This window comes from Podarcis pityusensis (genome assembly GCF_964106645.2).
Source record: "Podarcis pityusensis genome assembly, chromosome: 2".
NCBI lineage: Eukaryota > Metazoa > Chordata > Lepidosauria > Squamata > Lacertidae > Podarcis > Podarcis pityusensis.
Window position 1 is genome coordinate 97804451 of NC_138029.1, and position 13160 is coordinate 97817610.

At 39.7% G+C, this 13160-nt stretch overlaps 1 protein-coding gene across 17 annotated transcripts in view; it reads left to right on the forward strand.

The window, feature by feature from the left end:
- The window catches only part of FOXP1 (forkhead box P1), a 539690-nt gene that overhangs the window by 337303 nt on the left and 189227 nt on the right, over positions 1-13160 (forward strand). The gene's annotated exons all lie outside the window — the stretch shown is intronic.

A 13160-nucleotide genomic window follows, 5' to 3' on the forward strand; every position in this document is an offset into this window, starting at 1 on the left:
CGACAAGCACAATTGCAACTATTCTCAGGTAAGGTGGTGGTCACATGGGGCACAGGTGAGAAGCATAGTCATACAGCTTGGAGGTTAATTACCAGATTAGGCAAACAGGAATGGAGGGTCAGAGGCAAGAAATATATTAACTGACAAGTTGGAGAGGAGATGCAGGACAGATTGCTAGACCTGTCTAGAAAGAAGGACTTCAAAGGGCATTTTGCCTCCTGTTGATTTTGGAGGTCAGTTGACCGCTGGCAGGCTACAGGGTCAGCTGTCAACATCTGAGTCAGCACTGCAGCCTACTGTAACCAAAGCCAGTTTCCTCTTATGTCTTCTTATTTGTTATCGTGTTGTTGAAATCCAAATGAATGGCTCTGCTTCATACGGTGCTATCTATAGGAAAGCTTATGGATTCCTGCAGCAGCAGGGAAACCCTGCGCAGTAAAATAAATTGCATTTAGTAATTTAATACCACCTACCTTTTGGATCCAAGATGGCAGCAACTATTTAAACCACAATTCCTATGATCAAGGTAATGCCAAAGGCTATTCAAAGGTTGAAGCTGAGGAGTCGCAGTCCATGTCCGTGTTAAAGGCTATCCTTGAAATGCATATCTCTGCTCATGGGACTCTCCTGGTGACATACATTATGATTGCCTAACTTTAAGCTAGTGGAGTGAACTTTCACACTTGTGGCTTCTATATAATATAAGAACACTTTACTCCATGTAAATGATCTTAAAGATTTCCAGGGGGTATTATAAAAAACTGCTCTGAAAGTCTTTTCAGAACTCTCATAATGTAAATATGCATTTTAGGCAAACATAATTGTTCTTTCATCCCCTGGTCTTACACTCATACATGCATGTGCTTGTTTGTAGCATATGTGCACATTTTTGCCCGTAAGAAAGTGGTCCCCCCCCCCCTTATGTCCTGGTTACCTTGGGTATATTCTAAACGCTTAATGTACAAACAACTTTGCAGGTGCAAATATGAAAGTGAATTTGAAGGCTAGCAGTAAATATTGGGCTTCTACAGGAGAAAAGCAGTATGGAATAAAATCTGCAAGCTCTATACACAGCATATGAATACACTTTATTTAAAATTGGCATGCAGCTTATCTTTCAATTATTTTTCCACTGAACAACATATTCATTATGCTCAGAAAATTCTGTTTTCCCTGTAATCAATAAATGTTAACAGTGTATTTCTCCATGAGCTTCATATTTCTGGATGAGCCACAGACTGGTAATCAACTGTCTGGACATGTGGCAACTTTTAATTGTACTTTATTTTGGTTTTCAGTATCCATGTCTGAAGAAGAACATGTGCTTCAAAAACTTGTGTATACTGTATTTTTAACCATTGGCTGGTGCAATGAAAGATACACTTTCTCTTGTGCCATGCTTTTCATTCACAGTTTCCAGTTTTAATACTAACATTCCTTGCCTTCGCAATGTGTTCACCTGTCCAATCATATATACTCATCCCCTTGAAAAACCACCCTTACGTATGAAAATATCTATATACTGGAACATAGGAGCATCTCTAGCAGCTTTATAGTTAGTCAGGCCAATGGATCCATCGATCATAGTGTTGTCTGCACTGAATGGCAGAAGGTCTCCAGGGTTTCAGAGAGGAGCCTTTCCCATTCTATCTAAAAAGGCCAGAGTTTGAACCTGAGAAAGTATGTGTTCTGCTACCGAGCTGTATTGCTTCCCCAGGTACCATTATTGTTGAAAGTTATTGTTGGGGTTGGAATTCCAGTTGAGGCTTTGATTATTGATTTTGGTTTGGCTTGCCTGGTACAAAGGGGTGGTAGCAAGCAAGGGATGGAGGAGGAGCCTTTAAGTGCTCCCATCTTAAATATGTTACACATCATGCTGAGGCATCTTTGTTACGTGGTACTAAAATAGCCATTGACAGCCAGTCTCTAGGCCTCTCCCTAAGCTCTAAGTATAGGATCTGAGTCCATGACTTGGCTCTTTAATTGTGGGCAGTAGCTGAGAAATATCCTGGTTTTGTCTTCAACTTTCTGAAGTTCTAATATTGTACGGTATTTAGGAATGGTTCCAGGTTTGAGAGGACTCTCTGCATTGGGTCTTTTGACATCATCCTGTGTAGGTAGTATCCCTACCTCCATCTTGGCAACATTGCCCTTCTCCCTTTCCTCTCCTGCCCCTTCTCTCCTCTTCGTCCTATGCATTTCTTCCAGTTTCAAGGGCAGGCAAGCAGCCCTAAGAAAGGAGAAGGGGTGGTGTAGACTTGAATGAGCACTGGAAGAAAGGAATCCAAGGCAACAGGCAAGATGCAAGTTTTCCTACTCCTCCTGTCCTAGTCTGGAGAGTAGAAAGCTCCTCCCTCTGGCAAAACTGAAGAATGACCTTGTCTTCCAACCAGGAGGTTGCCGGATTTAAAGGCACATAGAAGAACATTTAAGAATTTCACTTTCCTCCACATCTTCCTCACTTGAAGTAGGCTTTTGCTGCTGCTGTTGTCTTAACTTCAGGAGTATGCATATCTCCCAGACGTGTCTTTGCAACATCGTCACATCAAAAGCCAGCATCACATAAGGCCTTGCTGTAATCATGGCTTGGCTCTATCAGCACTGAATTCCCCAGGATAGAGTTGTAAGAACAGCTAGACTTTTACCTTTATAACATTGAGCATTTTCTGCTGTTCGTACATTTGAGCTAACAGTTGGGTTCAAGCTGTACAAGGGAAGCAAGCAAGGCTGTGCTTACTTTTGTGTGTGTATATATATATATATGCATATTTGTTTAAATGGCACATCCTGTTCAGGATGTGTGTCATTGGCAATTGGTGATGAGCATCAAATCAAATGTTTAAAACCATTATACCAGCCCTTTGCATGCAAGCCCTGTCAAAACTGTTCTATGTGATGAGTGGATTCCCCTTTTTAATGACTAGTAGACAGCCAGTGGACCCATCAGAGTGTGCAGAGGTATGGCATAGAAATGAAGATGCACATGCCTGTGTGTAAAATGCTGGCAAGCAGAAGCTTTTGCTATAAATACCATTTCATCACATTCCCTCTTACATTTCAATTTTATAAGGCTTTATAAAAAAAGTTCAACAGAAATACGGTAGTAGAAAAAGAACATGGACTCCCTGCTTTTTTCAAATACAGTGGTACCTTGGGTTACAGACGCTTCAGGTTACAGACTCCGCTAACCCAGAAATAGTACCTCAGGTTAATAACTTTGCTTCAGGATGAGAACAGAAATTGCATGGCGGCGGCACGATGGCAGCGGGAGGCCCCATTAGCTAAAGTGGCACCTCAGGTTAAGAACAGTTTCAGCTTAAGAACGGATCTCTGGAACGAATTAAGTTCTTAACCTGAGGTACCACTGTAATCATTCTTGTCAGGGGGAGGAGAATGTAAATAAATCTTTAAAATGGCCAACATGTCTTTCATACTTATTTGATTGGAGATAAATGAAAAGTAAAGCAAGAGTCAATTAAAAGGGGGGGGGCACACTTAGAATGTTCACGTGTACATATTTATATTTTTTGTCAGTACTTACTAATGGTTCCTTTTGCTTATTTTGTCATACATATGCATAACATTTGCATCTACTATCCTACTATAATATAAGTGTATTATTTAATGGTTTAATGGAATTAATAGAAAATAATATAAGTACACATATTGAAATGGAACCACATAGGTAAAATTGCAATAACCAAACTAGTTTGGCTGTTTTAATGAATATTTTCTATAATTTTATGTAAACAGAGATTTATTTGTTTTTATTAAGCAATATATAAATCCTGATGAATAAACTAAACTAAATAAATTATGCATCTTTATATCATTCAAGCTTTTTTGCACCAAAAACAACCATATATGCTCATAATATTTAAATGTTGGCATCAAATCATCCTTATCTTGGGGAGCAAAAGTGGCAGTTCTTTAGAACAGTTGTTTATACAGACTCTTAAGTCTACAAATCTGATCATAAAATGTATACTTTACTGGACCAAGCACAAAACCATCCAGTTTACTGAAATATATTAGAAGCTTCTATTGATATTAAGCCTACTTCAGGTTAGAGCAAGGCCTTCTTTTTTGAGAGAGATTCACTATCCGACTTCAACATTTTTGCATTCGGTCAAAGCATATGACATAACGTTTTCCTCTGCCTCACCATGCCACCACCCTGATCCAGTTCATGGGTACCACATCTCTTATGTTTTGGCCCTAATGCTACATTCTGTTATATTTAGGAAAGGGTTTTTTGTTTTTTAAAGATTGGAGCCACCTTTGCCCCTGTTCAGGGTAAAGCTACCTCAGAGGCCAGATCTGGCCCAGTGGCTTCCAGTTGCTGACCACTGCTGTAGATACCATTTAAAAGAAACTTAACATAGATAGATAAAGAAATAAGGAAGGAAAAATACTAGGGCCTTGGCTACAGTTCTCCCAGTGGGGTTAATTTATGCACCATGCAAAAACACTGTTACACAGTTGTTTTGCTGCTCATACTTCTTGTCCTCTCACATCGTTGGGGATGGCAGGGGCACTAGCCTTGGTGGTAGCTAGATGTGGAGGCAAAGGCTCTGCATTTCATTATCCAGTGGGGTAATGATTTACCTTCCATAAACCCCCTTTCCACAACTCACTCCTCATTCTAACAGTTAATGCAAACTCGAGATGTGTGTGCATTTTTATTTTCTGCTTTTTAAAAATAAAGATCTGCAAAGTAATGTGCCTGAGGGGGAGGGAGCACTGTAAATGTATGTCTCTCTCTCTCTCCGCCCCCCCCTCGTTTTCTATTAAATGATTCTACCCTGCTGAAAGAGCAAGATTGTCTCTTGCAAAGAACAAATACCCTTCTGTTATCTTGCCTAGTTGTTTTTTAAGAGTGCTCAGCATTTGTGGGGTTGTCACAGATCTCCGCAAGGGCAAAAACAGAACAACAAAATATTTGTTTTAAATCTTTATTGTATGCTGAATGCCCTTGTGCATGTTTATGAGAGTTAAACATTAATAGCAGATGTTGTTAATGAGTAGAAGTCTTGAACTGGCTTCTGAGACCTTTTAGTTAGTACATGAATCTTCTGGTTGATGACAATACTTCTAACATGTCTAATTATGAAGTAGTGTTCTAATCAAGCCTCGGATAATGGGAGAATTTCTACCCCACCTATTGTGTTTGTGTCAGTGGCAGACAAAGATCATTCCAAATCTTTATCCTTTCCTCAAGATTAATTGAGATTCCTTTGTTCCAGTACCTTTATCTATGTGCATTTTAATTTCCATACAGGACTGTAGAGTTTATTAACATTCCCACCTAATGTCTGAAATAGTGTCTGGGTTTCTCCCCCCTCCCCCAAAGTTTTTTCTTTTCTTCTCCCACCCATTTTTAATACTTCTAGGAGCAGTAAGGGAAAGTGATTATAGGTAATAAATATCTTTTTCTAAAAAACATTGCAGAGGCAGTTTCTCTCCCCCCCCCCTCCGGTTAATGAGGGTAATTTGACTTGGTTGAAGGATTGCAGTTCTTAAGAATTAATGCAGCAATCCAATTCAAAGATTTAAAGAGATCTAAGATTTTTCACAGGTCGTGGGCTAGTGAATGTGCTACTATCACATAGCAGCTAATGGACTTGAACAACAGTCTGTCATTTGCTGTTACCTCAGCGTATAGCAGCTTTGCCCTTGATAGCAAGTATTCTTCCCCAGCAATACGGATTATTTAGTGGTGTGGTGTATTTGTAACACTTTAAGAGATGGTATCCTATTTCCAACCGCCCTAATTACTGTATAAAGTGAGGTTATCTTTCTGACTTTCTTAATTACATGTTTGAATCCTAATCGACTGTAGTCTAAAGATATTTTATACTCTAATAGCTACCTTCTAATTTTTCCGCTTTTCAGATATGATGTCCCATAGTCATAATATAATTTATGTGGTGCATTTTCATTACAAAACATTAATTACAAAAAAATGTAAGAAGTGATATCTATAAGTTTCTATTATTTGGTGGGGGTGGGGGTGGGGCGGTAGTAAAGAATACCATTACCTTTGCATAATGTTTATTAAAAGCTTATTTGCAACTGATGTTGCAAGTGCTCTAATTTCTTGATCCTATTATGTTCAGAGATATCAAAAGTCCTATTTTAAGGTAATTAGAAGGATTTTTCTCTTGTTTAAATGCTTTTTGTAGACAGTGGCTTTCTATATCCAGCACACACGAATCTTTGTTCCTTAATTAGAAAAAGGACTAGAGCTCATTAATTGTGGGCATCAAGTGATGTCTGCTCAAATGGAGAAGCAATAATACAATATGAATAATGACTGAGCCTCCATTTTTAAAAGCCTCACTATGTATAGGAGTGTTAATGGTATATATGGAGAATGCAGTTACATTTCCAGAATATAGTTTGAAGGGTTGTCCCCCCACCTTTTCCTTTTCATCACCTCTCTTTTGAAGAGGAACTACCAGTTATATATAATAAATAGAGATCTTTTGCATTCAGACAGAGTGCCTCAGGTGCTCCATTGCACATGCAGAATGTTGAGTGAGGTCATATTACACCACTCTGCAATATTGAGCCTAGCTATATAGCAAGCAATGGAAATCCACACACAGAGCTGTCTCTGGCATTGTGGTGAATGAACTCCTCCTGTGTGCACTGAAGTTCTCTGACATAGGAGGAGTTTCTGTATAAGGGTTTTATCGGTTGTTTGAAGAGACCACATGCTTCTATAGCCAAGACATACCAGTCCATGTATGATGTGGCCTTCTGCGAAGAGATGTGACTACTTTATGCGGTTGGCAGACTGGCTCCTTCCTGTTTGTTTTCATACTAGTTGGGTGTGCATCTTCGATGAGCCAAGATGGAAACTACTAATCCACATCTTTGGCCTAGAGCTTATTTGCACAATCTTGATTTTGTACCTTATTTTGGATAGTATCAGAAGTATGGGAGGCATTTTCTACCTTTTAAAGTTCATTTTGTGGGTTTCTAGGTCTAATAGCCAAAATAAAACCTGACAGATCATTGTCCAGACAGCATCCACCCAAGAGTTCATGAAGAACTCAAATGTGAAATTGCTGGGCCTCTTACAAAAATATGTAATTTGTCCCTAAGACCCGTCTTCATACCTTCATAGACTAGAAAGCAGCCAGTCTAACACCAGTTTCTAAAAAGAGGTCCAGTGTGGATCCTGGAAAATGCAGGCTAGTTAGCTCAACATCTTTATTGTTAAATCTAAAATGACCAAGCATATAGAAGAACAAACCTTGCTGAAGTAGAACCAGCATGGCTTCTACATATCATATTACCCCATTAGAGTTATTTAAGAATTTGCTCCCACAGGAAGCCAGGATGGCCACCAACTTGGAAGGCTTTAAAAGAGAATTAAACAAATGCATGGAGGATAAGACTATCATCAGCTAATAGCCATGGCGGCTATGTTTCGCCTCCACTGACAAAGGCAATATGCCCTTGAATACCAATTGCTGAGAATTTCTGGTGGGCAGAGTGCTCTTCTGCTCATATCCTGCTTGTGTACTTCCCACAGGAATCTGATTGACCACTGAGAGAATAGGATGCTGGACTAGACGGACCTTTACATGTCCTATATGTTTCTGTTTTTCTATTCTGTGTCACCCTCCTGGCTCCTCTCAGCCTTCATCTTAGACCCTGGTGCCTGACTGACTTTCTTCTACTCTGATAGCTCCTCTTATAGCTTTGATACCCTGCTCCTGTGTTATTTCAACACTGATTTTCTTCGGCTCCAGCTGCTTCAGTCAGCCTTCACCTCTGGACTGACTCTCCCACATGCTGACTTGGCACTCTCTTCATATTGTCTTCATCAGGAACTGCTCTGCATATGACCATTTTTCTGTGGAATTGTCACTTCCCTCTCCCTTTCAATATTCCACACAGCCCATCCTTGCAATGTGCTGCTTCCAGCTCCTTCTGTGACCTTCAGTCCATTGATCTAGTGGCCTTCTCTGAATCACTGTTCTAACTCCTCTACTGCTTCTGTCTGTTCTATAGACTTTGCAGTTGTCACCTTATCTTCATCCCTATGTTCAATTCTTGAAATATTTACTCAACGCTCCAAACATATTTTAAATTTATTAGATTTTTATCCCATTCTTCCTCTCAAGTGAACCCATGGAGACAATCAGCCAAACAAGAAACACAGTGCATTAACTACAAACAAATATCTTCACAACTAGTATTTCATGCTTGCTGGAAACAATATATTTCAGCCCCCAAATTTCTGGGTGAACAGGATTTTTTTTTAAAAAAATCTGCTTAAACATCAATTACGTGAATGTGCCTTACCAAGAAGGACATTCCATAATACTATTTACTCCTCCCACCTTCAGCCCTGGCTCACTGCCTCTATTTAATATTTTCGCTCATGTTCTTTTGCAGCTGAATGCCTCTGGAGAACAGAAGTTGGCTGACTTTTCCCACTTCTCCTTTTCATTTATTATTTACTTGACCAGGCAGAACCACTATACCTGTGCAATCTCATCTCTAGGACTTGTCAGTATCTCTTCTCTACCTGTGATGTTCTACTAAGGCCTCTCCTGTTGGCTCGTCCCTTTCAACACTCTACCCAAGGCCTACTTCTGCAATGCTAAAATTTAAACCATCTTGTCTGATCTCTCCTCCGATCTCTCTCCCTCATTCCCTCTATCAGTAGTCCTTATTTTTACTTTTCCATCTACCCTTACCTTCGTTTCCCCATCTTACTTGATTAATTTACCATCCTGCAATTCTCATCTAATCTCTCCACGTGCTCATTTGCTCCCATCCTCTCCTATTTCCTGGTTGCCATTCCCCACCCCCAAAGGCAAGGAAGCTATGGGGTTGTGAGAAAGGTGGGTTTTGAGAAATGATTTGAAGGGAGGTGGGCTCACACAAGTGCTTTGGGTGTCAGTTCCAAGCATATATGGGGCAACAAGATGCACAGTATGGAGTCTTTTAAAGGAGTAGCAGACCTCATTATATCATCATCATCATTAATTAACATTGTATACCATTCAACCAAGTACTCTGAAATCGTTTATATAAAAAATAAAATGCAAAGGACAATTCACAATGAAACAATAATTTCTAGCCAATGGGTTGTAGCCAATGCTGTGCCAGTGGGACCTTGCTGGTGCAACAGCATTTCCATTTCCCCTCTGTGTGGCCCCATAATATGGTTCTGACAGTCCCCCTACAGAAAAGGAAGTTTTGTTGCATTCACAGAAGCTCTGAAGAGCTGGATACAGCCCATTGGTTCTAGTTTCACCCTCTGGAGCAACAGAAAGGAAGTCTGCTCCGTTGTCTCTATACTTGCATATATTTGAGGACCAAGGTCCTCCCTCCTCTCAATCTTCTCTTCTCCGGGCTAAACATAATACTTGCCAGGATGTGAGTCTCTGCCCTTTGATTGTTCTCTTCCAGAGCATTATAGGGCATTCACATATATTGACGTCACATTTTCTAGAGAAGATCTCATCTGACTGTTTGCCCCAGACTCTGAGAATAAGAAGAAGACAGTGGCGGTTTCCAACTGATCTTAGGGTCTTATTGGTCTTAGGGCTGAGTCAGTTTTTTAGGTCTTGTAGTGTCTTGTGCTCATCCTGAACAGGATTAATCACTGGCATAGTGGTAATTTTATCTCTCATTTTGTGTGCATTATAGTGTACATTTAAATGAGTTCGAAATAATTTAAACTTGATGGTTTTCCTCAAGGAAATATTTTTTTTTTTGAGAGGGTTTTTTTTTTAAAAAAAGAAATCTCTGGCAAATACAATTTTTAGGATTTTTTTACTTTATGCCATAGCAACCTAACACATTTGGTCACAGTTAAAGACAGTCTCCTTTCTCTATGTAGAGTTATTTCAAATGGAGGGTTTCTTAAAAAACAAATCGTAATTATATTTCTCACAGTAAGCAAGTTTGAAAACCTTAGACATCACAGTTCCTCAATGGTTCTGCCAACTGCTATTGATCTTAGCGTTTATGGAGTGAAACTGAAGAAATGATTACTGTGCCATTGATATGAAAGAAAAAGAACACTTTCCTGCTTGCAAACGAAACACACATTCTCACATTTTTGTGTGTTATGGGGTTAAGTTAGATAACCTGAGAGATGGATGTTTTCCATCTGTTAGGAGAGGCTAACAGAGGCCGTAGGGTTAACATCATTGTTTAATGAGAAGGCGGTTATCTTACAATCTGTTCTTTGACTCTTAATAGCTCAGTTTGCCAGTTTCGCTGTCTGTGGCTTCTCAGATTTTGTGTATTCTTCTTCTTTCTTCCAGTAGCCTCTCCCACCTTCTATATTAAGAAAAGAGTCCCACCTCAGCACTTTGCTGAATAGATCAGATATAATATTAGAACCTACTTGGGGAACTGTCCCTATATACAGTGGTACCTCGGGTTACAAACACCTCGGGTTACAGACTCTGCTAACCCGGAAGTAGTACCTCGGGTTAAGAATTTTACCTCAGGATGAGAACAGAAATCGTGTGGCGGCAGCAGCGGGAGGCCCCATTAGCTAAAGTGGTACCTCAGTTAAGAACAGTTTCACGTTAAGAACGGACCTCTGGAACGAATTAAGTTCGTAACCAGAGATACCACTGTAATAAGATGCAGCTCCTCACCCAAGTATATTGATTGCACCCTGTCCTGAGATCTGTCTTAGTGGAAGTTTGGACACTTAATGTCAGTGGCTGATTTGACTTGCACTGTATTAGTGTCTGCAAAATAGCAACTTATTTTCCCCATGGAAGTGAATGACAGCCATTTCCTCACATGAGCTTAAGTAATGATATGTACTGAGAGACTTGGTTGGAATGAGAGATAAATCCACTCTTTCTCAAACTTTTGTGCCTTCTGCAATATTCTTGATGTGTTTCTCTGTCCATTTACTTTGTGCCATAGAGCTATGTAGGAGCCACTCAGAATCACAATTGTTCCTATTTATGTGAGCCTCCCCCAAATTCTGTTTCTTGTCTTCATTGTTGCATGATGCTACAATGTGGGAAGAACCCAGGAAAGTGACTTTTATAGATGGCGATTACGATAGACCGGTGGGGAGAAATTCCCTTACCCACAAAAAGATAAGTTCATGCTGAAACCATCATCTACATTTTCTCATGCCTAATGCTTTATAATGGTTACAGTGCCAAAATAGGACCTGGGAGACCAGGGTTCAAATTCCCCATTCAGCCATGAAGCTCACAGGGTGACTTTAAGCCAGTGGCCCTCACACACAGTCAAATCTACCTCTGATAGTTGTGACAAAGATAAAATGAGGGGGGTGGGAGAAGCATTTAGGCCATCTTGAGCTCGGAGGAAAGATAGATTGGTAAAGAAATAAAAGCATTGACACATATTTCCTTTCCATCAGTGCCTGTATTGTTAAAAGCTGCACTGCTGAGAATGGCAGATGTCTCTATTTGTTTCCCATGCTGCTGTCACCAGAGCTTGGGTCTGCCCCACACTTTCTGTCTGCCAGTTGCAGCCCATAGATGTAGAACTGGGGACTGGAAACAGAGTCAGATGCAAAGAGTTGTGACGGCCCTCATTTGGGCTTTAGGTATAAATTCAGTTGCAATGTTTGGGCAATTCATCACCTTCATGCTAAGTGCTACCATTTCCCCAAGTGTTATACCATGCTTTGCAGTTCTGCTAAAGCCAGTCAAATTGGGGTACTCTCTTAATGTGCCTGGTAGCATTGGCGTGGATCAATTTTCTTATTTTCTTGTTTTTACATTGAGCCTGAAAAGATGGAAACACAATTGAAAATTGGCAGCAAAAACGGCAAGGCGAGGCAAGTGACAGAGAGAGCTAATTATGAGCCAGAACTAATTCATAGTTTTATACATGCAGCACCATCCTGGCCCATGCTGCCTTAAGAATGAGTAGGATTGCCCTAGCAAGTTGGTGGAAGATCCTTCACCCTGTCTTATTATCCTTCACCCATTCTTCTTACACCTACCTTCAGAATTTTGTTGTATAATATATATTTATTTCCCAACAGCATCTCAGGTGTGAGTTTGAACAATGTGTTAGAGTGCATTGTTCTTATTTTTCTAGCTATAATGAAAGGACTTGCTAACACAACAGGGTGCTTCATAAATCGAGGGGTAGAACTGGTAAAAAGAAAGGGTGGCTAATCTTTCTTCTGTGCTATGATAGTATTATGAATCCAAAAATGTGGATTCTGGGTTGTGATGTGGAAGAATCCTGTCTGGTGAAAAATGTGTTTGTGGTAACCTTCTGTGTTATACTTTCCTCCGCATGTGTAAAGAGGATGTGATAGAGAGGGGAAGAAATAGTTTCATTTTTTAAAAATAATGTAAAAACCAGTCCTTCAATTGAGTATGCAAAAATCTCATTGCAGTATTTATTCCAAACCTGCGCACATAATGTTCAGTCAAGGAGAAAACAGCAAAAAACAGTTGTTGATGGACTTAGCGCAGAACTGGATTAAATAAGCATTAGTCTACTGAAGCTGATTACAGGAATATGAAAATGCAGTATCTTAATGGTACATATTTTCATGTGGCAGCTCAGTTGCCTTTCATTTTGCAGCTAATATGTCTATTCTTATGAGTCATTTACTTCTTTAATTACCTTTTGCAGGCAAGGCACCATGGTATATTAATGTGAATGATTTTTACTGCCAGTTTATCATACAATGCCCCAGAAGTTGAAAGGCGTAATTGACTTGGAAGAGCAGCTCATGAAGGAAACAATATTTAGTTGACAGTTTTCCTTGTACTCTCTGTTGACGTTTATGAGTTTACACTATGCTAAAGGAGTAATAAACACAATTTTCTTTCAATAACAGGAAAGAGTCGCTTCTAAAATACATTTGTGGAAAAACAGATTTGTTCATTTCTTGAATAATACGGGAGAACGTGTTGCCTGTGATGAGACATATATAAGATTGCCAATTGAATAAAACCTCACAAGGTGCATTTATAACCCACCTTGGAGCATTAGACAATATTAGGGTGCATATGAATCAAATCAAAGTAATGAATATTTAAATTATATATAGATTTGGTTAAATCATATTTAAATCTGGGTGTTAGATTATTTGGCATACTCCTCTTACCTTCATATGACAGCACTGTGCTAGTGGGATCTTTTGCAGAGGCGAACAACCT